The 15997-nt window shown below is 38.7% G+C and overlaps 3 long non-coding RNA genes across 3 annotated transcripts; 2 read left to right on the plus strand and 1 right to left on the minus strand.

Annotated features, from left to right (window-relative positions):
* Nucleotides 1-2097: 2097 nt before the first annotated feature.
* On the minus strand, nucleotides 2098-3204 carry LOC117592834. The gene is made up of 4 exons (XR_004574605.1): nucleotides 3164-3204; nucleotides 2997-3080; nucleotides 2634-2846; nucleotides 2098-2241 (listed from the first exon to the last, which is right to left on the minus strand). It is a non-coding gene; the product is annotated as an uncharacterized LOC117592834 (long non-coding RNA).
* Nucleotides 3205-10244: 7040 nt separating this feature from the next.
* LOC117592813 lies at nucleotides 10245-11777 on the plus strand. The gene is made up of 4 exons (XR_004574569.1): nucleotides 10245-10297; nucleotides 10979-11066; nucleotides 11367-11516; nucleotides 11647-11777. It is a non-coding gene; the product is annotated as an uncharacterized LOC117592813 (long non-coding RNA).
* Nucleotides 11778-13483: 1706 nt separating this feature from the next.
* Nucleotides 13484-15341, plus strand: LOC117592835. The gene is made up of 3 exons (XR_004574606.1): nucleotides 13484-14324; nucleotides 14413-14524; nucleotides 14599-15341. It is a non-coding gene; the product is annotated as an uncharacterized LOC117592835 (long non-coding RNA).
* Nucleotides 15342-15997: the final 656 nt, after the last annotated feature.

The raw sequence follows: 15997 nt of genomic DNA on the forward strand, positions 1-15997 counted from the left end.
CATTACAGCCGCACCATCATAAGTCTGAGCGGTTACCTTTTCTCCCAGGTTCAGTGGTTCCAGCACACCTTGATGCTATTAGAGAGGTCGAGTCCAGTTTTATCTTTGACTTCCACAAACTCCAAAAACCTCTCTGTCACTGTAATGTCAGGCAACATGTATCGCAACACAACCACCATTTGTGATTTACAGGAGACATCAGTTGTCTCATCTGCCTGTATGGCAACAAATGATGTCTCGTCCACATGCTTGGCTATCTGCTTCCTGTACACTTCATACATACAGTCTAACAGTTTTGTACAGTGCTAGATGTCCATTTGAAGATGGGCTGAGCGTCATAGTGCCTTTGAAGTCTCGAATCGCCCTCACACATAGTCTCGAAAATGCATCTGAATATTCCAGGATTCAGGGAGTCCACCAACTCCTCGTGCCCCCGCAGTGCAGTTTCACATTTTCCACACAGTTTAAAACATGTTATGATCAGACTGAGAACGTACCTGTTTTCCTCCACCTGTTACTGAGACAGACATCCGGGTAGTTGGAGGATGAAGGAAGAGCAATCGAGCGCAGATCGATAGATAGCGTTCATTGGCGCACAGGACTCCTCTTGGGCCAATCAGCACCTACGTTTTGGAGCATAGTACGTACCCGCCATGAAACAAGAAAGAAACGCTTGCCTTGCAGGTGGCCGGCCTTGACCCAGACCGGCGTTAACACCATGTATTTCGCTGGGTCAAATACGGTAATTACAATTTAACATATCTACGATCTTTTGTTTAAATGTTAATGATATAGCTGTTTTTATAGAAACAGGGAAAATTAAATCTTTCTCTCGACGTTGCAAACACAGTAGCTATTATCCCACGTTTTTATGGTAGCCCAGATGAGTCGGCGGACCGGAGGCGGTCCTCCAAAGACAGTAGAAGCGTCAGAATGTCTAAATCGCAAACACGTTTGCCAGCTTTCCGCCGGCGGCAGACGCTTTTTAAAAGCGGCAGTCGCACTCCTACCGCCTGTGTTCTGCGGCCGGCCCGTGGTCCAACCGCCTTTCCACTGCCGTTATACAAAAGGTTTTCGAGCGATCTGCCGCTTTTATATATATATATATATTTAATATTTATAGCATGCAGTTTATCGAGAATAATGATTGATCAAACCAGACAAATTTCCATTTGGTGTTTTAATTCCACATTTCAAAGTACAGTAACTGTCATTCAAACAAGATGTGTCAGATCACTGAAATAAATAATAGGCATAAATACACACAGAACATGCAGGTTTCCAATAAAATGTTGGTTAAAAAAAAAAAGAACAGCCATACAAGCAAATTATAACACAAACACAATCATTGTTAATAATATAGAGGTCAGCTCTGGGATGAAAATAATTACCAGTAAACATAACAAGTAATGAGGATATTTGGTACCAAAGAATGTGCAGGATACCAGATAAAACGAGGTAGAACATCACATTTTCAAGCCATTGAGTAAAGCTCTAGAGTAGAATATTCCATTATAATGGCATTGCTGACCTGGAGCACAATATTTACACCATGCTGCATTAAGATGTGTCTCTTGTATCTGTGATAAACAAAACTTGATATACATATATAAAAATACAGAGGTAAAAACAGTAGTAGAACAGACCATTATAACTGCAATGCTGACCTGTGGCACAAGGATTTACAAGCTATATTTAACAATAGAATAACAGTTAAGCACTGTGATGCTGATGTTAAAAACAGAGTAAGTAGAATATTTGGTACCAGGTACTGTGCAATATCAAGTATCAGAGGTACGAAATAGTATTTCCAAGCTATTATTAATTGAATAACAGTTAAGCATAGTGATGAAATGAAAGTAGAATGTTGGTACTAGTTAATGCGCAATATCAAGTAACAGGTATGAAATAGGATTTACAAACTAAAATAGAATCGTTAAGATGGAATGAAATAAGCCAATACTAAAGTTAATACAAAAAAAACAGGGTGGGTTTGGTGAGTGTAGTCTGGCACTTCTGGCTTCTTGATGTTACTGACTGCAGGATAAAGAAAGTGTTCCAGTTCAGGGATGCTGGGGTGTCAGTAGTCATCCTAGGTTTAAGGGGTTGGCTGTGGGTCCTTCTCAGCTGGGCGGCTTTTTCCTCCTTCACAGTCTGATGCTCCTTTCAGGCAACGTGTAACGTTAACCTGGACCGCCTCATCAGTGGCATCCTGGGTTGCCGGGTTCTTCCGGAGGGCCCCTGTAGAAAATACAGATCTGTCATTACATTTGAATGGCATAAGGCATAAGGGCATCTACTTAAAAAAATTACTTTGAACAATGGTCTTCAGGAACAGGTCTCTAAAACAGGTTTTATCCCCTATGCCAGTCCAGGTTGTATTAACGGCAAGGTTATTAGAGAAAATACTCTGAAGCATTCTCCACACTGTTGTCTTCAGGTCCCTCCCACATTTGATAGCCAAAAACCGAAGCTGAAAATCCAAAAATGTGTTAAATTACATTTCTCGCAAGCTTCTCATACATAAATATAAAATGTGACAGGCTGTGGATTTAGACTGTAGAACATACAGTGTACAAACTTAATTTCACTTTTTATATTACCCTACGGCCTTATAAACGCAAGCAACACACTTATAAATCGTTCCTGGAGCTCTTTATCCTCCCTCAAAATGCTTGTCAAGAAACACCAAATCTTCCTAGGTGTCTAGGGGGAGTAACATCCCCTGGCAGGGATAGCTCTCCAACAGACACATTGGCACTGAAATGTTGCGGCATAGTTTTCCATGCTACGCACAACATTGCCAAACTCTCCAAGACGTCGCAGCACTAGGGTCTGATCTGCACCTACAGGGGTTCCCAGAATAAAAGAATAAAGTAGTCAGTCCTGGTCCCTCAATTACTAAACAATGACATTTATACCTAGGTCTAATACACGTACATGTGGACCCAGTGGGAATTAAATCAACAACCACAGGTGTTGTTTGCAAGTTGTACCTGATTGCCCAGTGCGAGCAAACATCTTCAGCATTGTCCCAAATAGCTTCACCTGCTCTTGAAGCGAGCCGCTGTCACCCGAAGCTACAAAATGAAAGGCATATGGTCATTCTGAACCTACATTACACACAAAAAAGTAAAATTAAAGAAAGAGTGCATGTTCTCACCTGCTCGTGCATGGCTCCCCTCCCTCAGGGCATGGCTCCCCTCCCTCAGGGCTTGGTTCTCCTCCCTCAGGGCTTGGTTCTCCTCCCTCAGGGCTTGGTTCTCCTCCCTCAGGGCTTGGTTCTCCTCCCTCAGGGCTTGGTTCTCCTCCCTCAGGGCTTGTTTCTCCTCCCTCAGGGCTTGGTTCTCCTCCCTCAGGGCTTGGTTCTCGTTCTGGAAAACTAAAGGCACTATTTTCAAAACTGTTAAAAAACTGGACATTAGGACATAGGCCTAGAATATACCTTCATTGCTGAAAACTTCATGCTGTACATGCGACGCCAGGGGAGTCCAAGGGCCAATAACGGAGCGATGACTTTCTCCTATTGATAATCATTGACGTAAAAATATGTTTGAAGTTATTGCATACATGTAATGAATTGGACTTAAATGTAACAGTTTAGCGCAACGTATTACATACCTCCAGCCTTTTCACCCATTTGCTGCCAGGGTACATTTTCTGCTGGGGGTGTAAAGTTTAGTACTTGACGAACTGGGGGAAAAAACATAACAGCTTTAATTTCACTGCAGAGATTGCATATTCAGTAATGAAACAATAATTGAACTGTGCAAAGCTAATGATATGTACAACACACCTCCACACCTTTTATCCAGAAAGTCAAGTGCCCTAAAGAAAAACAGATTATGGATAAAAGGATTCCTAATCTTAAATAGAAGCAATAGTTTCCAAGACAAAAAACATCACAAATAACATCACTTACTTGTACTCAAACTCTTGGCTCTGAAGTGGAGTCTGGATTACTGGGGAGAAACCTGGTTCTGAGAAAGAGGGAACAGAAATTTGAAAATCTAACAAAGTGTACAGTTTAGTTACAGGATCACAAATTAAGCATCACAGCAATACATTTTACATACCAACTCTGAAGTCTACAGATGGCTCAACATTTTCCTGGTTTTCTGGAATCAATGCAACTTCTGTAGAATGTAGTGATTCAAGTGAATGTCCTGTTTGTCCCTCTCAACTCTTTTCATTATTATTTTCCTTTTGGCCCAGTGACTAAACATTGTGACTAACAATGTATTTACCTTTAAAACCAAAACGATTGACCAACAGTAGGTCTCTTGGGTGAAGATAATCGGTTATGCTCTGGCCAAGGTATCTGCAACAAAACCGGATTGTTAACGTTAGGAATATACAGTAGCTATGCTGTGGGGGGGAAACGTTATCAGCCAAATGTGGAACAGTGAAATTGTTAAAAATAAAATGTATTCATTGGGTGTTGTGATTCAAGTGAACACAGAATGTTCCTCAAACATAAAACGTACAGCAGTTCAGAGAATTAGAAATCACAATCGCCTTAAATCCAGTACAGTAGCAACACAGCACAAAACATGCTAGCCACAGTGTGTACTGTAACAAAGGCAAAACAGCATGTGCTAGCTAACACTTACTCTAGCTACTGGACTAGCAGCATACTTGTTCAGGCAAACAAAATAATTTAAACAACATATATACATATATTTTTGTAAGAAAGACTAAGTTTAAATTTTAGTGTTTTCTAGATGTAAAGCTTTTGCTACCTATTATAGCTCGTTAAAATTCAACATGTACTAACAACATTGCGTTAACAAGGCCACTTTAGCTAGTTAGGCCAGAACAAAGATGACTACACATTTTAAATATATAAACTAAAAACAATGTCAACATAATATTGCGTTACACAAAAAGGAAACATGTACTTACTTAAACGATGGTAGTCGATGACTTTGCTAGCTAGCAGACTGTAACTCGCGATTGAGCGACGAACTGATGCGAATGTGTCCAAACCAACATGGCCGGTCGATTTTGAGAGTAGCCTATTTAAAAGCGTCTTGCCGCCGAAGGACCGCGGTTTTTAGACCCAGGCAACCGCCAGAGAAAATGAAGCAGTCAAAAAATCTCGCAAGAAATGGGAGTGACGTATTCGGCGGCAAACGTTTCATCCCCGCCAGCAGGACGCACCTATAGCCGACAGCTAAGGGCCGGCGGCAAAAAGAAGCCTTGCGGATATTTTTTGCTATCTGGGAGCCTACTATTTCTGGTAACAACATCTTTGCCTGGTGTTTATTATATCTAAGCGTTTGCCTCTTCCTCAGGTGAAAATGTTGTTGCAAACGTAGCTAGTGCTAGCCGCCGCCAAGTAGACTGGTCATGTCTTCAGCATGATTATTTCCGATAACTACTCCTTGTGATTGTCATTGACACCGTCAGGGTACTGCTTACTGAGAGGGAGGGAGAGTAGTAAGCGTGTCTGTGTCGCTGTGTTTGGCAGGTGTTTGGATAATGTAAGGCCATAAACATCCGGGCAATTACACCATAGCACTAGCCCTACTCATTTGAATTGAATGCATAGCTAATTCCGGTTGACTTGAAAACAAAAATAGCACATTTACTCTTCGAAAGAAAGCTGGCTGTTCTCCGTATTTGCAGGGAAAATAAAAAGGGATGGTTTTTAAAACTAGCAATCCAGTAGTGCTTTCATTATTTTGTTGAGAGTATTATCTAGCTAGCGGTACAGTACATATGGGCTAGTAGCTATAAAACCGTGCTTGCCACTATATAATATCATACTTCGTCAACTTAGTGTAAAAACAGTCATGTTTACATTAAATGTAATAGTGCATATGGTATTGTGGTCTATAAATATAGTGCCTGTTGTATTAATGTTGTTTTATATTGATATAGCTAGCCATTTTCTTGAATAACTTTTTGCAATACATTTTCTTTGGAATATGGAAAACATCCCACTTTATAATTTTTTATTTGGTAATTAAGTTTTCATGTAGATTTCATTATCATTGTAACTCTGTGCTGGTACAGGTAAACCAAATATTTAACATGATTGTTTGCTTTCTGTCTCTGAAAAGGTGAACATCCAGAGGCGGGTGACACAGTAGACTATCCAGGTCACCTGTCCCCCAGCACGTTTCTCCAGTGGCTCACAGGACAGGGCCACATTCCTGTCTTACCAGAAGAAAACTTCAGTCTTTGTGCAGTTCAATCACACCTGTGACATCCTGTATGGTTCACATACAGTTTGCCACCCAACAGTTGCTGCATGTAGTAATACAATCCTACTGCCTGTTAAGCATATGCAAACTTCTGAGTTCAAACAAGTGATGACAGAGGCCTTCCATCTAGGGCAGGCATTTCATCAGGTTTAAGTGAAATGTTGCAGTTTCAAATATGCATATACAGGTGCTGGTCATAAAATTAGATAATCATCAAAAAGTTCATTTATTTCAGTAATTCCATTCAAAAAGTGAAACTTGCATAATGTATGCATTCATTCCACACAGATTATATTTCAAGTGTTTTTCTTTTAATTTTGATTATAACCGACAACTAATGAAAATCCCAAATTCAGTATCTCTGAAAATTAGAATATTACTTAACACCAATACAAAAAAAGGATTTTTAGAAATGTTGGCCAACTGAAAAGTAGGAACATGAAAAGTATGAGCATGTACAGCACTCAATACTTAATTGGAGCTCCTTTTGCCTGAATTACTGCAGCAATGCGGCATGGCGTCGATCAGTCTGTGGCACTGCTCAGGTGTTATGAGAGCCCAGGTTGCTCTGATAGTGGCTTTCAGCTCTTCTGCATTGTTGGGTCTGGCGTATCGCATCTTCCTCTTCACAACACCCCATAGATTTTCTATAGGTTTAAGGTCAGGCGAGTTTGCTGGCCAATTAAGAACAGGGATACCATGGTCCTTAAACCAGGTACTGGTAGCTTTGGCACTGTGTGCAGGTGCCAAGTCCTGTTGGAAAATGAAATCTGCATCTCCATAAAGTTGGTCAGCAGCAGGAAGCATAAGGTGCTCTAAAACTTCCTGGTAGATGGCTGCGTTGACCTTGGACCTCAGAAAACAGAGTGGACCAACACCAGCAGATGACATGGCACCCCAAACCATCACGGACTGTGGAAACTTTACACTGGACTTCAAGCAACGTGGATTCTGTGCCTCTCCTCTCTTCCTCTAGACTCTGGGACCTTGATTTCCAAAGGAAATGCAAAATGTACTTTCATCAGAGAACATAACTTTGGACCACTCAGCAGCAGTCCAGTCCTTTTTGTCTTTAGCCCAGGCAAGACGCTTCTGACGCTGTGTTTTGTTAAAGAGTGGCTTGACACAAGGAATGCGACAGCTGAAACCCATGTCTTGCACATGTCTGTGCGTGGTGGTTCTTGAAGCACTGACTCCAGCTGCAGTCCACTCTTTGTAAGTCTCCCCCACATTTTTGAAATGGTTTTGTTTCACAATCCTCTCCAGGGTGCGGTTATCCCTATTGCTTGTACACTTTTTTCTACCACATCTTTTCCTTCCCTTCGCCTCTCTATTAATGTGCTTGGACACAGAGCTCTGTGTACAGCCAGCCTCTTTAGCAATGACCTTTTGTGTCTTGCCCTCTTTGTGCAAGGTGTCAATGGTCATCTTTTGGACAGCTGTCAAGTCAGCAGTCTTCCCCATGATAGTCTAGTTCTGTAGGCTACACAGCGAGAGCATCTAAAGAGTTAATTAGCTGATTAGTGTGGCACCAGGTGTCTTCAATATTGAACCTTTTCACAATATTCAAATTTTCTGGGATACTGAATTTTGGGTTTTCATAAGTTGTCAGTTATAATCATCAAAATTAAAAGAAATAAACACTTGAAATAGATCAGTCTGTGTGGAATTAATGTAAACATTATACAAGTTTCACTTTTGGAATGGAATTACTGAAATAAATCAACATTTTGATTATATTCTAGTTTTATGACCAGCACCTGTACATTCAGACTCAAATAGTAATAGATAAGATATTTGTGCAAGTAATAGATAGCCTGTCTTATTTCATTTTTTGTCAAATCCAGTTTGTATATGTTAACCCAATTCACTGTTCATGGGTGTATTAAATGACCCAGTGTGCATTAAATGACCCAGTGTGCATGGCTAATTGATTTGATATTTTAGAAAGTATAAATCATTGTTAGCCACATTGAATGTTACACTTCAAAAAGCATTTCCATATGTGCATCGCACCATTACAATGTTTGTCAGAGAAGATGTCCTTCAGTACGTTCTTTCCCGCTTCCCTGTGGTTGTGTCAGCAAGACAGAAGTCTGATTTAAAAAAAATTGCTGTGAATGGAAGGTGGACTATAAGGTGCCTGGATACATGGGGTCCTAGACTGGACTTAAGCAATCATGAATTATTAAAAGCCTTTAGTCCTCTGATTGGCACAGGCATGACTGTCAATGATGGTGAAGTAAGTACAATGCATGTGCAAGTGTGGTCAAATAAATGTATTTTCCAAAACTATTTGAATGAGAAAGGGGATCAATGGCAACGTGTAGAGATTCAATGTCCTCGGTCTTCAATGGACATTCCATTTCTGGCATGGTAACACCTGTGTTGGCAGAGGAATGAGAGAGCTCTGAGCTCTCCCAATCAAAATCCTCAATTTGGATTCCCTAAAACCAACAGAAGATAGTATTAATGAATTGTTAACATATATCATCTAGTAATGCAACCCATTTCATCAGCTGGAGCTATTCTTTTCGGATGTCACTGAGAATCACTGACATACTATGTATTAGATTAGACATTATTTCATTCATTAATAGTAGGGTATTAATGTTTATTGTGGAACTAATAATATTCCAAATAGGAGATATGAGCTACAGAGAGGTAGCTGGATACATAATCTAGAAGTGGTAAAGGTTGAAAGTAGTAGGTTTTCAATGCCAAGAAATGTAATTGCTTTATCATAAACAGATTCAATCATCACTGATTGCTATGGATTTCATGTCAAGTTAATATCAACTGTGATGGATGAGGAACCACCAAAATTAAGGAATAGTAGCAAACCAATTATATTTGTTATGTGACTACAAGCCAACTAGTTATGAATGTAACATATTGCCAGATATGTTTCCTATACCATGTTCACAGTAAAAACTAATTTGTAACTGGTTGGATCATGCCCATAATCACTATAACGTTAAGTTTCACCTTGCTAAACATTGTGCAGATCACAGCATAAGTTGGTCAAAAATGTATCTCCAAAAGAACAGCTGGGTTGTTTTAAGTCACAGGTGGGACTGGCAAGTAAGCTAGCACGATGCCTTCTATTTCTAGATCTTACTGGTATTTATCTGAGCTAACGACATGATCACTGTCACTAGATATAAAGAAATCATTGACTTTCACTCGGTGCTATTCACTGACAGTAAAAAAAAAAAAAAAAGGGTTGTCATTGTACGCACAGCTGTTTGTAGACTAGCTCCAGCCTCCTAGCTGCGTTGCTAAAATAATAGCAGAAACAATGCTAACGTGCTAGTCATAAATATAGAACAATGGTGCTAGCTAGTCGTCTAATGTAATTGTAAACATGATTTGTGTATGCTCGCGGACTAAACGAAACGTTTCTACAAAACAGCTATAACATTAACGACAGTTAAACAAAATATCGTTAGATCGTAGATATGTGAAATTGTAATTAACATATTTGTCCCAGCCGAATCCATGGTGGTCACGCCAGACTGGGCGTTCTGGGTCAAGGCCGGCCACTGGCAAGGCAAGAGCTTCTTCCTTGTTTCATGTACTATGCTCCAAAACGTAGGTGCTGATTGGCCCAAGAGGAGTCCTGTGCGCCAATGAACGCTATCTATCGATCTGCGCTCGATTGCTCTTCCTTCATCCTCCAACTACCCGGATGTCTGTCTCAGTAACTTGAAATTGAATTTGAGAACTGAATCTGAATTGTGAGAAGTGAATGTGAAGATATATAGAGAGTTTAATTTTCAGTGAGGATCACTTTTTTTCGGACTTCGGATCCAAACGAATAAATTCAATTTCAAATTATACAATTCAGATTCAGTTTTTCAATGCAATTATTCAAATTAAACAATACAATTTCAAATTATGTGATTCAAATTCCGTTTTTCAATGCAATTATTCAAGTTTAGCAATTCAAATTCAAATATAAATTATTCAAATTCAGTTTCTGGTGGCACATATTTCAGCCCATACTTGTCGTCAAACGGCACGCATTTCGGTGGATGGATGAGATTGCGAAAAGAGCAACGCAAAGCTACTGATATTGCTAGGTAAGTAATATTCTGTGTTGTCCACAACAAAACCTGTTACTTTACATCTTTTAGAGATGTGCTGATAAGTTGAGGTCATATTACAACTTTATGTAACGTTATGTTGTAATATTTTCACGAATTAAGTTGATCAGAATGATTCATGCGTAAAATAACGTTAACTCGGTCACTCTAACAATAAAATATTTAATACAGTTAATAGCTAACCTATTTTTAGCTTCCAAGGCAACGTTAATCTAATTTTTTTTATATACTGGTAGCTAACAGTTAATGTTAGCAATAGCATGCTTCTGGTAGTTAATGTTGGTCTTATAAAACGATAGCTTAGATCACTGATTGCATGACGTGTTTGTTTAACATGGCTTAACAATTTTAACGGGTTACTGTTCGAACTAAAATAATGAGCTAGCTAACTTTGGCACAGTTATTTGGTTGCTAATGGGACACCGTGCCTGTTAACTTCAACTAACGTAACGTTAAGCCTAATTTGCTGCAGAAAATAGCCTAACGTTAACGTTATATTCAACCAGCATAAATTTGTCTTCTTCAGGCGCCCTTTGTAATTGCAGTATAATATCTAAGTAATGCATGGTGCATGAGACAAATTGATGTGTAACTCTAACGTTAGTTGAACCAGCCCTAAACTATGATTTTGAATATATATATTTTCTTTGTTAACAGATACACAATGCTGTTGCGTGTTCAATTCAAGGAAGAGCAGAAATATGTCAAGGTGTCTGAGCTGACATTCAAGCTTTCTTGAAAGAAGGTGGGCACATTAGGTTAAAGCTGTATACATCACACAATGACAAAATAATAACCTATTATGTTATCTGATATCTAGTTAGGTCAGTAATCATTTAAAGTTGTCATTCACAACATAATTCAATTTAAGATTATTCTGTTGTCATTCACAACAGAATTCTGTTGTGCTTTATATTTTCAGTTACATAAAATTATGGCTGCATATACTTGTCTTTCATCATTTAGTGAATACATGAGGCAAAGTTAAATATAAACTTTGAATCTTGTGAGAAGGGAATTCATTTATTTTTTATTTTTTTTACAGTGTGTCTAAAATTCAAGATACCAGAAAGCAGGCAGCCAGACATTAAGGTGTATGACCAATCAGACACAGAAGTTGACACAGAGGTTTTTGAAGAAATGGTGAAGGAGTCACCTGGAACTTTGAGAATCATGCTGGACAATGGAGGACTTGGTATTCATTCAGACAATTCACAAATTAGTTTGTTTAGTTTTATGGCCAGAAATGAGAACATTTATTGTCTTAAAATTACTTTTTCTTGTAATATGTTTATATGTTTTGTACCAATTTCATAATTGAACAGGTGCCTCTCAATCATCATGCCCGGGTACATCTGAGGACACCGTCATCCTGAATTTCACGTTTTGTGACCCCATTGAAGAAGAAGCCGCTGCAGAAGAAAGCCAGCCTAAAAGGCCATGCCACATTAACCTTGAGGCAAAAGTGGTAAGTGGTTGAAATTGCTAAGTCAAAATTGCTTAAATTGTCCAATCTGAATATTGTTTCACCATGGGAAGTGTTCTTTAGATAAAAAAAAATTCCCATCATTATTACATATGGTTTTACAATAACGGAAAGCACGTTTTATTCCACCTATAGCTGATTATGTCAATTGTGTTGTAGGGCTGTCACCAGAGGTGGGGGACTCGAGTCACAATTTTCAGGACTTGTGACTTGCTTGATTAAAGTATGAAAATTACTTGACTTGACTTTGACTTGAGAACAAGTTACTTGAGACTTGACTTGAAGTGGAAGACTCGACAATGACTTGAACTTATTATAAACAAACAGCAATAAAATTATTTTGTATGTTGTGACATCAGCAGCACTAATCAGCGTATGTGCCTTTAACGTTGCACAATTCAAACCGCGCCAAACATGGCAGACAGTAAAGTTAGTCTAGCTCCACAAATAGTATCGTTTGGATATAAGGACTTTGAACTGGACCGTGTGAATAAAAAAAGATTTGCCAGATGCAAAATATGCAACAACGTCAAATGTCATTCATCATTTTAAGAACCACAAGGAAAGGTAAGAAAGTAATCTCAGTTTCACTAAGATCTATAACGATTAAGTAATTAATTAATCTTTTGTTTGTCATAATTTGGCCTTGGTTGCATATTTTTTTCTTGTTAGAAATGTGACCATTATCATTACAGAATACATCTGGTAAATAGATGTAAGGGAATTTGACTATAACAGTGGCATAGCCTGAATTTTAATGTTGATGGGCATCTTAAAATGAGCGGGCATGTATATTATTACACGTAGGCCATAATGTCTGTATTAAATGTGCGCATTTTCAAGTGTTTGTGGACTGCGTGTGGAAACTAAAAAGCATTGTGCTTACACCAGAACAGTTTACTTTACTGCATGAAAGGCTAACATGGAGGCGCCGATGTGATTACTAGCACCTAAACATTTCGAAGAGTTTTTTTTTTTTTTTACTCATACAGACAAGAATAATTACAGCGTAATTACATATTAGGCAGTTTTTCAGTCACAATAATTAGTTTATAAGGTTGTTATTATTAGCCCTTATTACATGTATTGGCTGAATTCCAGTGCAGAATGTGTGTTATTTCTTGATAACAGACCGTTGCCATTAAAAACAGCGCGTTGCTATGGACGCAGCAGGATTCTAACCAGAGATGGAACGGACTATTTTCTTTAGAGGAAGCAATACAATCGTTTTTAAATCAATAAATTCCTTTTGAAATCAATATTTTGTGTCAAATTATTGATTTATTTGGTAGGTAGCCATGTAATAAGCGGGATAAGGTATAGCGAGGCGGTTGTTATAGTGAATACAACTCCTTCAGGCTGATTCAAGATCCCCCCAAAAAATCGTACCGCGGAGCAGAAAATTATTTGATTTTGAAATCGAGCTTCGCACCAAGCGCACGTCAGAAACAGAGGACAGTGTGTGTGTGTGTTCATCTCTTTAGTACTGTGACTTGACTTGAAACTAATAAGGACTCGACTTCACCTGCTTAGGGTGAACCCTTGACTTGACTTGACTTGCTTGATTTATCTGAACTGTGACTTGAGACTTGACTCGAGACTTGATGGTTAAGACTTGAGACTTGCTTGGACTTGACCATGTGTGACTTGTCCCCATCTCTGGCTGTCACTTTTGAAAAAAAATTCGAACGGATATCGAATATCAAGCAATGCATTAGAATATATTCGAATATCTACGAGCCCAGATTCTTTCCTTACTGTAATATTGTTTGCTAGAAAGGCCAATCTATCAACTTGATCTGGAACAAGTGCGGCTCTCTTTTTATTGGTGATATTCCCCGCGGTGGAGAATGCATGTTTGGAGCGCTCACCTGGCGCGCGCGCGCGCACACACACACACTTCAACGGTTACTTTACCATCTCCGGTGTAGAACCCAACATATTTCTCAACACTACTTTTTAGATGAGTTTGGGTCGTAATTGCATGTCTGCTCAGGCTGGCTTTTCTGTGCATTATCTCTAGCTGCCAACTCTCACACATATTGGTTTTACACGCCACACCCCTGATTTCTCAAGCTGAATTGTCAACCCGGTCGGTCTAATGCCTGAAAGATGATTTTATCTATAGATATACCGGCTTCCTGATGCACGCATATTAGTTCAAATCTCCCGCAATCTAAAGCGTGCGCATGCAAGACAGAGACTGTGCTCCGCAGCGCGCGCACACCAGAGAGGGAGAATGGCATTAAACTAATCATACACTGTAAAATTGCGCTATTACACGTCACTTTAAAAACCGAATAGTTTATTTATGGTTCACGTCATGTTCGAATGTACATTTGAATATTGAATAAAAAGTGACAGCCCTATTGTGTTGTGCATTGTCATTTGAGTGTGATGATAACTTTGAATTTATATGCTAGGACATCCCCCCCCAAAAGTGTCAGAGTGATGTATGCACAGGGGATAGTAGCTTTGTTTCCCTGTCTAGAAGACCCATACTCACAACATGGATATGTAAGTAAATGAGTTATTGCAACATTATGCACATATTCACTCTTTGAATATAATAGTACTCCTTTATAATTTATTTATAATCATTTAGGAACATTACTACGATCCAGAGAGTGGTTCGGGATATCTTTCATGGCGATTAAAGACCATACAAAGAAAAACAGCAGAGGAAAGAGGTGCCTCAATCAGCATATCTCCTAAAGGTATGTTTACGGATCAGTGACATGTGATTACATTGGTGATCTGTGAAGTTTTTAACATTTTATTTTGTCTTAAGTTGGTGGGCCAGGTCGTGGTCGTCAGCCCTGTACCTTTGACAGAGACCCATCTGATGAGGATGTGGAAGCAGCTATTTCTGTTTTGAGACACTCTGCTGATGAAAAGACTGTCCGTGAGAAGATGAAAGTGACCTTCATATATCGGCAAGCAATGGTCAACGATGAAGCCAAATCATCAGATGTCTTCTCTGTTTTTCCACGATTTCTGGACACACCGGGACTGGTATGACATCTTAATTCACAGCATTACCAAAATATCCAATGTAGCATTAGGTTTCACTCATCACTTCTGTCGATGTGTGTTACATTGCAGATAGAACAAGATTTCAGATTTCTGTTTGGTGAGGCCACGGCCAACAAATTATTGGAAAAGTGGCCAACCACTTTTAAAGCAAAAGTAATAATGGGTTTGTATATCGCCAAAACTTGGTTATCTGTGGCAAAGTTGAATCTGAAGTGCCTGTGTTTTTTCAGATTGAGTCAGTTCTGATAATGTGTGAAAATCTGTTGCTACTCACAGTCCCTTTAGGTACAGTAACATCTCAAGAACATTTCCATGCATATGAGGTGATCAGGACAAAGCAGGATTTAGTTTTTTTTCACGTCGACAACCTGCATTACCCTATGCCTTTTGACTTAAAAATGTCATATGGAGGGAATGACACAACTCTCTTTGTCGTGCCATATTGATTTCTCTGGTAAACAGTTTGTGATGTTAATGATGTTGTACATGTTATGTTTCTGTCAGAGACAAGACAGTGTGTTTGCAATGTAAATTCAATTACATTGAAATGCTTTATTTATTTTCTTTACAATAAATTGTAAGTTCTGTGATCTAGTATTTTTGTGCTCGTTTTTATTTGAATTGTAGTTGATAGTACTATAATTCAGTAACACTGCATATGATTTATATATTTTTTAAACACTGTAGAGAAATGAAAAAATAATATTACACTTAGTCTTTTTTTTAAGGTAAAATTGTAGATAAATTAACTCTACTTTGTAATTATATTACTATTAACCGTGTGATTAGACTATAGTGTTAAATACTTTGACACATTTCATTGTTATTTTTTACACAATATCGAGTAGAATTAACTCTAAAAACTTGACACTGACCATAGAGTAAATTCTACTCTGATTTCGAGTGGGACCAAATGTTATCTGAAACAGAGTCAAATTCAACTCTTTAGGAGTTAAATTAACACTTCTGTTTTTACTGTATAGGAAGAAATAAATCACACCTTAGATTTAGTCCTTGCCACAATCACACCTTAGATTTAGTCCTGTCACGAAAAATAGATATTGTAGATCTAATAATTTCACTGCACAGTCATTTCCCCCCAAAATCCTGGATTATCGGATCACTGTCTTATTACTTTTACCGTTAAAACAAGA

This window comes from Esox lucius, chromosome 16 (genome assembly GCF_011004845.1).
Source record: "Esox lucius isolate fEsoLuc1 chromosome 16, fEsoLuc1.pri, whole genome shotgun sequence".
Taxonomy (NCBI): domain Eukaryota; kingdom Metazoa; phylum Chordata; class Actinopteri; order Esociformes; family Esocidae; genus Esox; species Esox lucius.